Below are 14,951 nucleotides of genomic sequence, written 5' to 3'. Positions count from 1 at the left end.
CCTTAGTAGCCTCGTCGCCTAGCAGCTACCTTCGCACGTACCTTGCAACTTGCCCCATCGCGCACGTCGCTAGCCAGCTCCAAAGCCGCTCACGCCCGCACTTGTTCCAACCGTCCATCGTGCGCGCCAACACTTGCACACCAGCCCTGCTGTTTGCTCGACCTTGCTGCCTGCTACCTGCGCATCCACTCACGCCAAGGCCGCGTGCTGCTACCATTCCTTCCTTGTGCTGTGTGCACCCTTGCACAACCCAAACACCCCTTGTCAAATCTGCACAACACTTCCACCACATTTAGCCGATAACCCTTCTAACCATCCCTCAATTAAATTATTTTGCTTCTAATTTTATCTATTGAGTTCTTAATTTTTATATAAAGGTGGTAAGACAAATTTTTCTCCTAAATTTCAATTTTATTTAATTTTTAAATTTATTGAATTGTTAATATTTTATACTAATTAAATTTTAGAGAAAATATTTGTTTAAATCTTATGTTCAAGTTAATCATGCCTCGCAAAAGAACTCGTGCTTCTGTCCAAATTGATGAATCCCTAAATAAAATTCGCTGTGGAAAAGCCAAAGAAAGATATGAAAGCATTTTCAAGAATGAACAAATGCACCCTGAAAAAGGCTTTGCATTGAAAGAAAGCAATTATATTGATTTTATGGTGCACATTCGACAAATTGCTAAAGCTCTCAATTGGGAGTTGTTTTGTGAGAAAAGACCAATTGCAGATGAGGAATTAGTTCGTGAATTTTATGCAAATTTGACCTCAAGCGAATTGACGGAAGTCTTTGTCCGAGGAATCAAGGTGCCAATAAACTCAAATGCTATTAATGAATTCTTTGAATTACCTGATTTCGAAGACGATGAATATTCTTCCTTGATGAGAAATATTAAGACTGAAAATCTGTGACAAATTTTTGAGGAACTAACAGTTTCAGGTTCTAAGTGGATTGTGTCAAAGCAATGAATTCACACTTGTCGTAGAGAATATTTGACACCACTAGTGAATGTATGGTTCTATTTCATTCGGTTCATCCTTATGCCTATTTCATATGAGACTACAATTTCATTAGAGCGAATGGTCATATTATACTCACTTTTAACTACAAAGATCATTGATGTGGGAAAAATTGTTCTAAGAGAAATGCGAAATTGTACCGCTAGACATTCTGGTCTAGCTTACTTTCCCTTTACGATAACAATTTTGTGCCTCAAAGTTAAAATTCTTGCAAACATAAAGAAGAAAGGTTATAGGTAGGGCACAATCATAGATTAGGACCTTTATCGAATAGTTGGAGATTTTGTTCTGTAGCAATGAGTTGAAGAGAGTGAGGATCCCGAAGAAGAAGAAGAAGATCCGACAGAGATTGAACCAATGCAATCAGCTGAAATCCCTGATAAGAAAGAACTAATGGAACCAGTAACCGAACCTGACATGACAACCTCATGTTCAGAACTCAACCACCTCGTCCAGATCTTCGGGATGAGCTGTCAAAGTTGATGGACATAATGCAACATATGCAGTTGTAGCAACAAGCTTATTGGAGATATTCAAAAATACGGGATGACTCAATGAGAAGCGCTCTTACGAAAATACTCAATGACCCATTTATTTTTGTGCCTGAGTTTCCAGATTTTATATTTGAACCATAGAGTCCACTATCAAAGAGGGAACGAAGCGATTCATGCAAAAACAAAGATGACGGAGCAAAAGATGAATCAGATTCTAAGAGATTTGTAAATAAATAAGAAATAGGGGATCTTTATCGTATGTTATTTTCCTTCCTAGGTTATTTTAGGATTAGGATTTATTAGGATTTTTATTTTTCACATAATAAAATAAGAGGTGAAAATCATAAATAAAAATGAACAAGTTTTAAAACAAGAAGTGTAGGAATAGATATATACATGTCTAGGATTGGATCTAGAGAGAGCTTGGTACTTAAGCAGTCAAATTGACTCACCTCCCTTTTTCTAGAGTCCTACCTGGTGTATAGTATCTATTCACTTCTAACAATGATGACACTGTTCATCTTAAGTAGGGGGACCGAAAAATTGAAATTATTTCCTCCCAGAATAAAATTTTCTTTTAATTATGATTAGGATATATTTTGTTCAAGAATTTGAAATTTTGTTAAGTGTGCTAAACTTCAGTATGAATAAAGTTCTATTATTTCAATAATTGCTACGTTAGTTGAATTATGACATAAATGTACTCTTAAGAAAGTATGCAAATCATACCATAAAATTTTAGTTCCTTAGGAAAGCTAGGCATGCATGAAAGTTTAAGTCTCTAGAATTGACTTAGTAACTTCTTGAGGCGAAATCCTAGGAAGTATGGAATGTTGAAAATGATTTAGGCAAACTTTTGTTTGGACCGTTTGAGCCTTTCAAGTCGACCTTGATGAAAATTTATCCCTTGAAACCCAAATTTGAGATTATATGGCCTAATTTTATTTGAACCTTTGCAATATTTAGCCATCACTTTTCTCTTAATTATCTTTAATTGTCCCAAACACTAGACTCAGTACTATTCAAAATATTCTTTGAAAATAAGTATGGAGAGTTAAAAAGAAGTATTAAATGCTTAAAAAATTATAGTACATATAGCAAAGTGCTCGTAAAAAAATAGAGAGAAGAGCATATGTACTTGAAAGAAAATAGATGTACAAAAGAGCATGTGAAAGCAAAATAAGTTGGTGTATTGAAGGTAAATATTCTGAACGTTCAATTGAAGCTGAGTCTAGGGTTTTTAGCCTACATTTATCTATCTTTTACCTATTCCTAGCCTAGTCACGTTACAACCTCTGTAAAAGACCTATTGGTTCAAGTTCCTGTGCTACCTACATTCGTAGAGAGAAATTGCTATGTTCAACATATGAAGGCATAAATTAAACTTGATGATTGCAGCTTAGTCTTAAATAAGGGAATAAAATAAAATTGGTAGGGATTTAACATGTCTTTATTGTGTAAGAATTTAGTCTATTTTTGCTATCATAATAATAATTGAGATTAATTTGAATGATATGTATACTTAAGTAGCATAAATATCAAATTTCTTATTCTTGAGCATAAGTATACTAAATTCATAATTTTTGGAAGAATGTTGTTCTGAAGGAATTTTTCAAAGGTGTTTTCGAGAAATTATTTTCAATTTGTACATTACTCGGGACGAGCAATGAATTACATTTGGGGGTGTGGAAACACGAAAATATACACACTTTTTCATGCCATTTTTAACTCAAATTCATGCAATTTCATAGTAATTCTTGTCGAAAAATATATAATAATTATAAAATAATTAAATTATACTTAAATTATTAACATATTTAATTTTAATTAATTTTATAATAAATTTTGATTAATTTTGATTTATTTTCGACAGATTCGCACAAAAGACGAAAATTGGCTCGGCAGACACTACTAGAAACGCAAAATCGAGAAGCGATTTTTGAAGCATTGAGGTGAATTAATTTTTCAGCCTAAGACGGTCCAAATTATGAATATTAATTCATAATATAATTAATTTTAAATTTAATCCAATTTATTTTGAGTTAAAGAATTATTATTAATTAATTATGAAAAGGGGCCCAATTATGCTAAACCGAGAGACTGATCCAATTGGACAACTGGGCTAACCAAAACCGTCCCACATGCTGACCCAATCAACTTATTTAGCTGATTATTTGGCTTGCAAAACAACCCTTGAAGCTTCCTTGAATTTGCATTCAAACCCCTCCACTTATCAAGCTTTTGTAGATTTTCCCCTAGCTAAATTTAGCAAGTTTGAAAGCTTCAAACTTGCCACATGTGTGGCAGACAATGAAGGGAGTCAATGGCTGCTTATTTTTTCTATTTTTAGCAGCCTACTCAACCTATAAATATCCCCTTGGTTGCTCATTTGAAACACACCTCTCATCCTTTCATTCTTCACTTCTCTCTCACTTTCTCTCTTAAAAACCCTTCATTTGTTCTTTATTTTCCTTTCCATTCGCTTGCCGATTTCCCCTCTTCGAAAAGAGACCTTCAACCAGCATTGGTCCAACATTCAAGTGCTTGTAGAAGCCTCAGTTCAACAAGAATAAGTGGGGAAGAAGGAGCGGAGCAAACTAGTCAAGCTTCATTGATTCTAGTTCTTTATCCTTTAATTTTTATTATTTTTGTTATGAACATGTCTATGAATACTTGTTATGCTGATATATTTAATTTAATTAATATGAATTAAATTTAATTCATGTTAGGTTGATTGCATTTCGTCCATTTAAGTTATTGAAATTGTGTTTGTGTTGTTATAGGCCTTGGTAAGTTGTTTGATTAAGTAAAATCATGATTAAGTTATTCTTGCATTGTAATTGTAAGGTAACTAATGAATTAATTTTTTAATCATGTTGAAATTGTAATTAATTGACACAATACTTAATCAATGCATGTTTAATCTTCTAAGGTAGCTGAGGGTTAAATTAGCGACGGTATTAAACGGTACATTAGCCTTGCATAACTTGCAAGATTAGTTTGATTAAACTGTTTCAAGGTAGAAATACATTGTTACTTCACTTAATCTTTTATGTGCTTATGAAGATTGATTAATTGTTTGAATTGGAATTGGAAAATGTTTAAGAGATTAGTTAATTTAATAAGTATGTATGAACAGTAGTTAGCAAATTACCAAGTCTTGGTGTCGCGACATTGTAGTAGCCAAACTTTCTAAACTGAGGACCAAATTGTAACATTTTCAAAATAAAACAAAGTCGGCGTCATAACATCAACAAGGAACGTCACGATGAGGTAGCCTAATGTTGCGACATTCAGGGTGTGAAGTGGAAACTTTTCAAATAGTCCACTAACTTCAAATTTTCATTTTTTTTCCTAGCCTAAGCCAACCATGCTTGGCCTCAAGGCTTCAAATGCTAAATTAACACATATACATGTTTAACAACTATTTCCTAAACATCAACACCATTCTCAATCATAACTATTGACTATTTCATTCATTTACAATACCATTACCAAAAATTGACCATTTAATATTTGAAACTAGCTAGTCCTAAGTACATGCCATTTGACAAAACGAAAGGAACTTTATAAACTTTTTTGAGTTGGAGGTTGTGATCTGGATGCTAGATTTACCTCTCGAAATTCAAGAATTACCCATACTTATGCACTGTCACATCCCAAAAAGCGAGTTAGAAGAAATTGAGTTTGTAACACCTATAACCCGTATCTGTCGCTGAAATTGGGTTATAGAGCATTACCGTAAAACCATAACATAAAAAAATACATTGCCAAACATTGATATAAACATAGCATAATCCATTGATATACATGCATATTGTCCCTTAATTGAGCCCTCGAGGCCTTAGAAACTCTTTAGAAACGATTCAGGACAAAATCAAAAACATTAGAAACATTGAGGAAAAAGTTAGAAATTTTAAACTGCATGGGTCACACGGCTCTGTGGCCAGCCATGTGACTCACACGGCTAAGACACACGCCCGTGTCTCAGGCCATGTAACAATCGAAATAGAGACACAAGGCCGTGTCCCAGCCCGTGCCCGTGCTCGTGTAACTCTTTGAATTGGGTTACATGGCCAAGCCACATGCCCGTGTGCTAGGCCGTGTAACACTCGAAATGGCCTCACACTCCCATGTGCCAGGCCGTGTGCTAGGCCGTGTAACTTGTAACACCCCGAACCCGAGACCGTCGCCGGAGTCGAACACGAGGTGTTAACAGACTTCAAACCACTTATTTGACATTTCCCAGACAAGCTGCCAATCTGCGTACTAGTCGCTTTAAAAATCATATATTGAGTTCTAAAACTCGAAATCCAGTTCCGTAAATTTTCCCTGGAACTAGACTCATATACCTATATGGTAGAATTTTTGTAGAATTTTTGGTCGGGCCAATTAGTACAGTTTATTAGTCAAAGTCTACCATGTTACAGGGATCGACTACACTGACCTTTGTGCATTACGACTTGGATATCTCCCTGCACAGAGCTTCAATACTGATGTCGTTTGTTTCTATAGAAACTACACTCAGAGAGGAATATTTACGTATATGGCATGACTCCTAATTATCTCTGGTTAATTTATAATGAATTTCCAAAGTCGGAACAGGGAATCCAGAAACCGTTCTGGCCCTGTCTCACGAGAACCTGAATATCTCTTAACATACTGTCCATATGATCGTTTCGTTACTTCTATATGAAAATAGACTCATCGAGCTTCGATTAAATAATTTATTCATCAATTAATTTCACTCCTACTATTTTAAGTGATTTTTCAATCTCACGTCACTGCTGCTGCCAGCATCTGTTACGAAAGCAACTATGCCCATTTCGTGATTTCTCCTTGATCTAACTAGTAATTCATCAAACATATCACAAATTATGATCACGACTAGCCATGCCAAAGGCTAATCATTGTCAAACATCTCCCTACTACACTATTGCCATATCATGAATTTTAACACCAAAAATAATCAACCATGACATATGGCATATAAAAAAAGAAGGGGTCGAATTACCAAGGCTTACGACCTAACGTTATAAACCAAACCCAACCGACATTTATGCCATTTTCGCATGGGTAAAAGTTTACATCCCAAAGTTCAAACACAACATAATAGCCTATACATGCCGAAATGTTCTCCTAAGTTGACTAAGAAGAAAGTACCAAAACTTGCTAGCCGGTGTGATGACTTCGATGACGGCCCGACCACACAACAAGAGACGAGTCCAAGAAACCTAAAATAGGTGACAAGGAAACACCGAGTGAGTATATAACTCAGTAAGTCATAAGCAATGCACTACCATCCATTAATAACATTATCACAAGAGGAAGCAAAATGGAACGAGGCTGGTTACTCCATCCATACCGAACCATACCATAGTTCCTCAAACCTATCGGTTCAATCTCATACCAAGTCATGCATTCACATTCCATATACTAATCAATAGGATATTTGAGGCATTTTCATACATCATTTTATTTTCGTTACAATCATACAACTAAACGACCTTTCACCTATTCCACGATAAATCTTATGTACGTGACTTCAATTATAATTGTCACATAGGTTCAAACTTACCAAGCTCAACTTCAAATATAAACATAGCGCCTAGTAGTCACAAACTCAAGGTACTTACCCGATCCGCTGTCCGTGATTAACTCAATAATGTCGCACACTTAGTGCCCATAGTGATTCAAAAATATATATTAAGTCCGCACACTTAGTGCTATATAATCAACTCGCACACTTAGTGCTATATAATCAAACTCGCACACTTAGTGCTGTACAATTTAAACCCGCACACTTAGTGCCAATCTCATGATCATAAATGTTTATACCCGCACACTTAGTGCCGAGATCAACAACTCAGTACATCTCACCTCTTTTCTTTTCATTCAACACTTTCATCACCACATGCGTACATGTATATAATTTTATCATTCCATTCGGCATAATTACATAGACATTATGTCTATTTAGATCAATACAAAATATATGCTTGATGACTTACTTTGTGTTGGGTAGGACGGTTCCAACTCGGCTGCTCGATGATCTTTTCTTTGCCTTTGCTTGATTCTCCTCCTTTAACTCCTTGAGCTTAATCAATAAATCAACTAGTTTAACCATCTTGCTAAACATTCATAATTCAATTACACATGCATATGTATGTTTGTATATTCAGCAACCATCCTCACTAATTACCCATTTAGTCGATTATACACATAATTAAAGGTAACATCACGAATGGGCATACTTATGTATATATACATATATATGTATATATATATACTTCGGAATGGGCATCACAATTAGATTTAACACCACCTTCATACTCAATTAGATGGCCGAATGCATGTATATATGCACAATGTCAACTATAACATTATTTAAACACCTAATTTCATCTCATGAACACTCGACCCATTTTTACCCCATATGGCCGAATGTGTAAGATTACATTCAACACCACCGATGTACTTAATTAGGTGGCCAAATATACCAAGTTAGACTTGACATTATACGTCACAAGAACTCTAATTTAATTTGTCAATTGCTTGGCCAAAGACTCACAAGTGCCTTATCTATAACCTATTCGGCCTTACTACTTAAACTTAGCCTTTCATACATTTATATCTAATGTCATAGAGATGCCAAATCCTTAAGTGTTCCAACCTCTAACTTACTCAATTCAACACATCGAACAACATTTATACCGATTTTGCTAGCACACAAGCCTTTGGCCGAATGTCATTAACCTCTAGTCACCTAAATTTTTATTCTTTAAAACTCATCCAACACTACATTCGGCACCTCCAACCTATAATTTAGATATTCTCAAGTTCATTCACAAGTACATTTATATGACACATATATCATTAACATTTTTCAACATGAATCTATAACATGACCGAATACTCATGCACATACATACATAAAGAGAACTCAAACAACACCCAAAAATCTCCTTTCCAAAGTGCATATATACCCATACATACGGCAACTTCCATTCTTATCTCCCAACAATGAATTCATGAATTTAGCTATGGGTTAACTAGACTATACACTTATCAACTTAATCTCAACATCAATTAGAATAAAATCACAATGCATACCTTTCCTTTGAACTAGCCATGGCCGAATGCCTTGGTTTCTTTTTTTCAATCTTTCCTTTCTCAATTTCGGCAATGAAGGAGATGAAAGATGAGCCTTCCTTCCTCTTTGTTTTCTTTACTTTATTTCACTAATATTACTTTTTTCTCACATAATGCCATTTCTTATTTTAATAACTAATTAAACATATATATTTGCCCATCAACACCCATCTTGGCCGGCCACTATAAAGAAAATTGGGCAATTTGACATGCAAGTCCACCCTTGTGTTGACATGCACTAATAAACCATTTAAAATTAGTCTATCATATTTCACCATGTCTCATATTGATCCCTATTTAATAATTTCTCATGCAATTGGCAAAATTAGGGAATGAAACGTCGACATATGCATGTACGCACATAATAAGCATAGAATATAACAATTAATTATTTTTACGACTCGGTTTTGTGGTCCCGAAACCACTTCCCGACTAGGGTCAATTTTGGGCTGTCACAACTCTCCCCCACTCAAGAAATTTTCGTCCCCGAAAATCTTACCGGTAAATAGGTTTGGGTATCGTTCTTTCATCGAGCTCTCGGTTTCCCAAGTAGCTTCCTCGATCCCGTGTTTGAGCCATAACACCTTTACTAACGGAACCCTTTTGTTTCGCAACCCCTTCACTTCACGAGCTAGGATACGCATCGACTCTTCTTCATAACTCATATCGGTTTGAATTTCAACCTCCGACGGACTAATTATGTGCAAAGGATCAGATCTATAGCGTCGAAGCATCGAAACATGAAAGACGTCGTGAATCCTTTTCAAGTTCAGGGGGTAAAATCAATCGATACGCAACTGGACCGACTCGTTCGGATATTTCGTATGGCCCAATGAATCTCGGACTCAACTTGCCCTTTCGGCCAAATCTGAGTACCTTTTTCCAAGGCGAAACTTTAAGAAACACTTTATCTCCCACCTGATATTCAATGTCTTTTCGTTTCAAATCCGCATACGATTTCTGACGATCCGTGGCTGCCTTTTGACTTTCACGGATTACCCTTACTTTCAGTTCGGCATCTTTAATCAAATCGACTCTGAAAATTTTACTTTCACCGAGCTCGGTCCAAAACAATGGTGTACGTCATTTACGACCGTACAAAGCCTCGTAAGGTGCCATCTTAATACTTGATTGAAAACTATTGTTGTAAGCGAATTCAATCAAAGGTAAATACCGTTCCCATGAACCACTAAACTCGAGGATGCAACATCTCAACATATCCTCAAGTATCTAAATTATCCGCTCGGATTGACCATCGGTTTGTGGATGAAAAGCGGTGCTAAAATGCAGCTTGGTACCCAAAGCTTCTTGCAATTTCTTCCAAAATTGCGAGGTGAATCTCGGATCTCTATCCGACACGATAGAAATAGGTACTCCATGTAATCTCACAATCTGAGAAACATACAATTCGGCTAGTTTATCCAATGAAAAATCCGTACGCACGGGGATAAAGTGAGCCGACTTAGTCAGTCTATCAACAACAACCCAAATCGCATCCTTCTTACTTGCTGACAATGGCAGTCCGGACACAAAGTCCATTGTGACTCGATCCCATTTCCACTCGGGTATCATGATCGGCTGAAGTAATCCTGAAGGCACTTGATGTTCCGCTTTCACTTGTTGACATATTAAACATCTCGAAACAAAGTCGGAGATGTCCCGTTTCATACCATGCCACCAAAACCGACGTTTCAAATCGTTGTACACTTTCATTCTCCCCGGGTGAATTGACATTCGGCTACAATGAGCTTCGTTCAGAATCATCGAAATGAGTTCTGAATTTCTTGGAACACACAACTGACTTCTGAACCTCAAACAATCGTCATCATCAATTTGAAATTCGGATTCCATATTCGGAATACATTCAGCCCGTTTTGCAACCAATTCATCGTCGACTTTCTGAGCTTCACGAATTTGATGAATCAATGATGGTTTGGCCTTTAATTCAGCTACTAACACATTGTCGGGTAGAACAGACAAGTGCACATTCATCGCTCGTAAAGCAAACAGTGATTTCCGGCTTAAGGCGTCCGCAACCACATTAGCCTTTCCCGGGTGGAAATCAATGACAAGCTCGTAATCTTTCAACAACTCAAGCCAACGTCTTTGTCGCAGATTTAAGTCTCTTTGAGTCATCAAATATTTGAGACTTTTGTGGTCCGAATAAATATGACACCTTTCCCCAAACAAGTAATGCCGCCATATTTTCAGGGCGAACACTATGGTCGCCAATTCAAGATCATGGGTTGGATAGTTTCTCTCATGCGGCTTTAATTGTCTCGACGCGTAAGCCACAACTCGATCTTCTTGCATCAATATGCAACCCAACCCGAGTAGGGATGCGTCACTATAAATGACAAACTCTTTGCCTGATTCGGGTTGCACTAAAATTGGAGCTTCAGTCAAATGAGTTTTCAGTTGATCGAAGCTTTTCTGACATTTCTCCGTCCATTCGAACTTAGCATCCTTTTGAAGTAGCTTCGTCATTGGTGTGGCTATCATCGAGAAACCTTTTACAAATCGTCGGTAATAACCGGCGAGCCCCAGGAAGCTCCGAACTTCGGTAACATTTCTTGGAGGCTTTCAGTTAAGTATGGCTGAAATTTTGTTCGGGTCAACTCGAATACCCGATGTGGATACCACATGACCCAAGAAACTAACCTCTCTTAACCAGAACTCACACTTACTGAACTTAGCATATAACTTCTTATCCCGCAAAATTTGCAACACTAACCTCAGGTGCTCAGCATGTTCGATCTCATCTCCTGAATAGACTAAGATGTCATCAATGAACACAACTACGAACCGGTCCAAATACTGTCTGAAGATCGGATTCATCAAATCCATAAATACCGCAGGGGCATTAGTGAGCCCGAACGGCATCACTAAGAACTCGTAGTGACCGTACCTCGTTCTGAAAGCAGTTTTGGGTACGTCCGAATCTCGAATCCGCAACAGATAATAACCCGATCTCAAATCGATCTTTGAAAACACTGAGGCTCCCTTTAGTTGATCAAACAAATCATTAATACGCGGTAATGGATATTTATTCTTTATCGTCACTTTATTCAGTTGACGATAGTCAATGCACAACCTCATGGTTCCGTCCTTCTTTTTCACGAACAATACTAGTGCACCCCAAGGTGAGAAACTTGGTCGAGCGAAACCTCTATCCGTCAACTCTTGCAATTGAGCTTTCAATTCCTTTAACTCGGTCAGTGCCATACGATACGGAGCTATCGAAATTGGCGTAGTTCAAGGTACAAGCTCAATACCAAACTCTATCTCCCGAACAGGTGGCAAACCCGGTAACTCTTCAGGAAAAACATCCGGGTATTCACAAACCACCAGCACAGATTCGGGTTTCTTTTCTAATTCTTTGTCATCAAGTACATACGCAAGGCATGCTTCGCACCCTTTTCTTACATATTTTTGGGCCAACATTGCTGATATTACAGCTGGCAACCCCCTTAAGTCCGTAGACTCAACTCGGATTATCTCGTTATTTGCGCACCTCAAATCAATAGTCTTGCTTTTGCAATTCACAACCGCATCATGCGCGGTCAACCAATCCAAACCAAGAATAACATCAAATTCGTCAAACGGCAAAAGCATCAAATCGGCCGGAAAACAGGATTCTCGGATTATTAGAGGGCATCTCTTACACACTTTATCAACAAGTACGCATTGACCCAAAGGGTTTGACACTCGAATTACGAACTCAGTAGACTCAACAGGTAGAGTCTTACTGGATGCTAAGGTTTCGCATACATATGAATGAGTAGAGCCAGGGTCAATCAATGCAATCACATTAGCATCAAAGAGAGTGAAGGTACCAGTGATGACGTCGGGGGAGGATGCCTCCTCTCGTGCGTGAATGGCATATGCTCTAGCAGGAGTACGGTTCTCGGCTCGAACAGCCGTATCAGAGGCCCCTCTCTGACTACCACCCCTACCTCCTAAAATTCTCGGTGGTCTACCTCTAGTTGTCACTCCACTAGGTCTTGCACCTTGAATCTTATTCTTCTCATCAAGCTCCGTGCAATCTCTAATGAAGTGGTCCTTCGAACCGCATCCGTAACAGGCCCTGTTAGTAGACTTACCCCAACATTCACCTAGGTGTCGTCTTCCGCATTGGGGACATTCAGGTTTCTCTTGACGATTATTGCCCACACTAGCTACCGAAGTAGCTCGGGAGTCCGTCGATGGTCGTGCTCTAATGGAAATTCCCGCAGTCGTCCTCGACTTATTAGTGTCCTCCCTGAACTTCTTTACAGCTGAGAACGGAGCTTTACCCATCGATCTTTTACGATAGTCTCTAGCTTCAAATTCAGCCTTCTTCTTCTCCTTTCCAAGTTCTTCCGCCCTGCAGGCTCGTTCGACTAGTGTTACGAATTCTTTTATCTCCAAAATACCCACTAGTAGCTTTAAATCTTCATTCAATCCTTCTTCGAATCTTTTGCACATAGCAACCTCATCAGCTACACACTCCCGGGCATACCTACTGAGTCTTACGAATTCATGTTCGTATTCAGATACTGTCATACGGCCTTGCTTGAGTTCCAAGAACTCCTTGCGCTTTTGATCAATGAACCGTTGACTAATATATTTCTTTCGGAATTCCGTTTGAAAGAAGTCCCAAGTAACTCGTTCGTTTGGGACTATGGAAATCAGGGTCCTCCACCAATAGTAGGCTGAGTCCTGCAACAAGGATATAGCACACTTTAGACATTCATCGGGTGTGCATGACAGTTCATCAAACACCCGAATGGTGTTATCAAGCCAGAACTCGGCCCTTTCAGCATCATCAGTAACTATGACCCTGAACTCCTCAGCCCCGCGCTTCCGAATCAAGTCTACAGGTGGCTTACTCAGCCTCACAGGATCAGTGACTGAAGGCATTACGGGCTCTTGGGGTGGATTATTCAAATTCGGGAATTGTTAGACAGCCGGATTGGTTCGGGCATATTGCGCGACCCACTCATTCATCATGGTGAAGAAGGCTTGTTTAGCCCCATCACCTTGATTATTCACAGATGACTGAGGTTCAACAGGCGGTGTCCCTTGTGCAGGAGCAGCCGCTACACTTTCAATGTCATCCGCCAAGGTTCTCTCTACACCGGGATCCATTTACTAATCAAAACATAAATTTTAACCGTCAGAAGTCATCACACATTTAAACATTAACATTCGGCATGTATAGCTAGACTCATACGTGCTATGGTAGTCCTAGAACCGACTAAACCATAGCTCTGATACCAATTAAATTGTAACACCCCGAACCCGAGACCGTCGCCGGAGTCGAACACGAGGTGTTAACAGACTTCAAACCACTTATTTGACATTTCCCAGACAAGCTGCCAATCTGCGTACTAGTCACTTTAAAAATCATATATTGAGTTCTAAAACTCGAAATCCAGTTCCGTAAATTTTCCCTGGAACTAGACTCATATACCTATATGGTAGAATTTTTGTAGAATTTTTGGTTGGGCCAATTAGTACAGTTTATTAGTCAAAGTCTCCCATGTTACAGGGATCGACTACACTGACCTTTGTGCATTACGACTTGGATATCTCCCTGCACAGAGCTTCAATGCTGATGTCGTTTCTTTCTATAGAAACTAGACTCAGAGAGGAATCTGTACGTATATGGCATGACTCCTAATTATCTCTGGTTAATTTATAATGAATTTCCAAAGTTGGAACAGGAAATCCAGAAACCGTTCTGGCCCTGTCTCACGAGAACCTGAATATCTCTTAACATACTGTCCATATGATCGTTTCGTTACTTCTATATGAAAATAGACTCATCGAGATTCGATTACATAATTTATTCATCAATTAATTCCACTCCTACTATTTTTAGTGATTTTTCAATCTCACGTCACTGCTGCTGCCAGCATCTGTTACGAAAGCAACTATGCCCATTTCGTGATTTCTCCTTGATCTAACTAGTAATTCATCAAACATATCACAAATTATGATCACGACTAGCCATGCCAAAGGCTAATCATTGTCAAACATCTCCCTACTACACTATTGTCATATCATGAATTTTAACACCAAAAATAATCAACCATGACATATGGCATATAAAAAAAAAAGGGGTCGAATTACCAAGGCTTACGACCTAACGTTATAAACCAAACCCAACCGACATTTATGCCATTTTCGCATGGCTAAAAGTTTACATCCCAAAGTTCAAACACAACATAATAGCCTATACATGCCGAAATGTTCTCCTAAGTTGACTAAGAAGAAAGTACCAAAACTTGCTAGCCG

Source organism: Gossypium hirsutum, chromosome D08 (genome assembly GCF_007990345.1).
Source record: "Gossypium hirsutum isolate 1008001.06 chromosome D08, Gossypium_hirsutum_v2.1, whole genome shotgun sequence".
Classification (NCBI taxonomy): Eukaryota; Viridiplantae; Streptophyta; class Magnoliopsida; order Malvales; family Malvaceae; genus Gossypium; species Gossypium hirsutum.
This window is presented reverse-complemented; position numbering follows the sequence as displayed.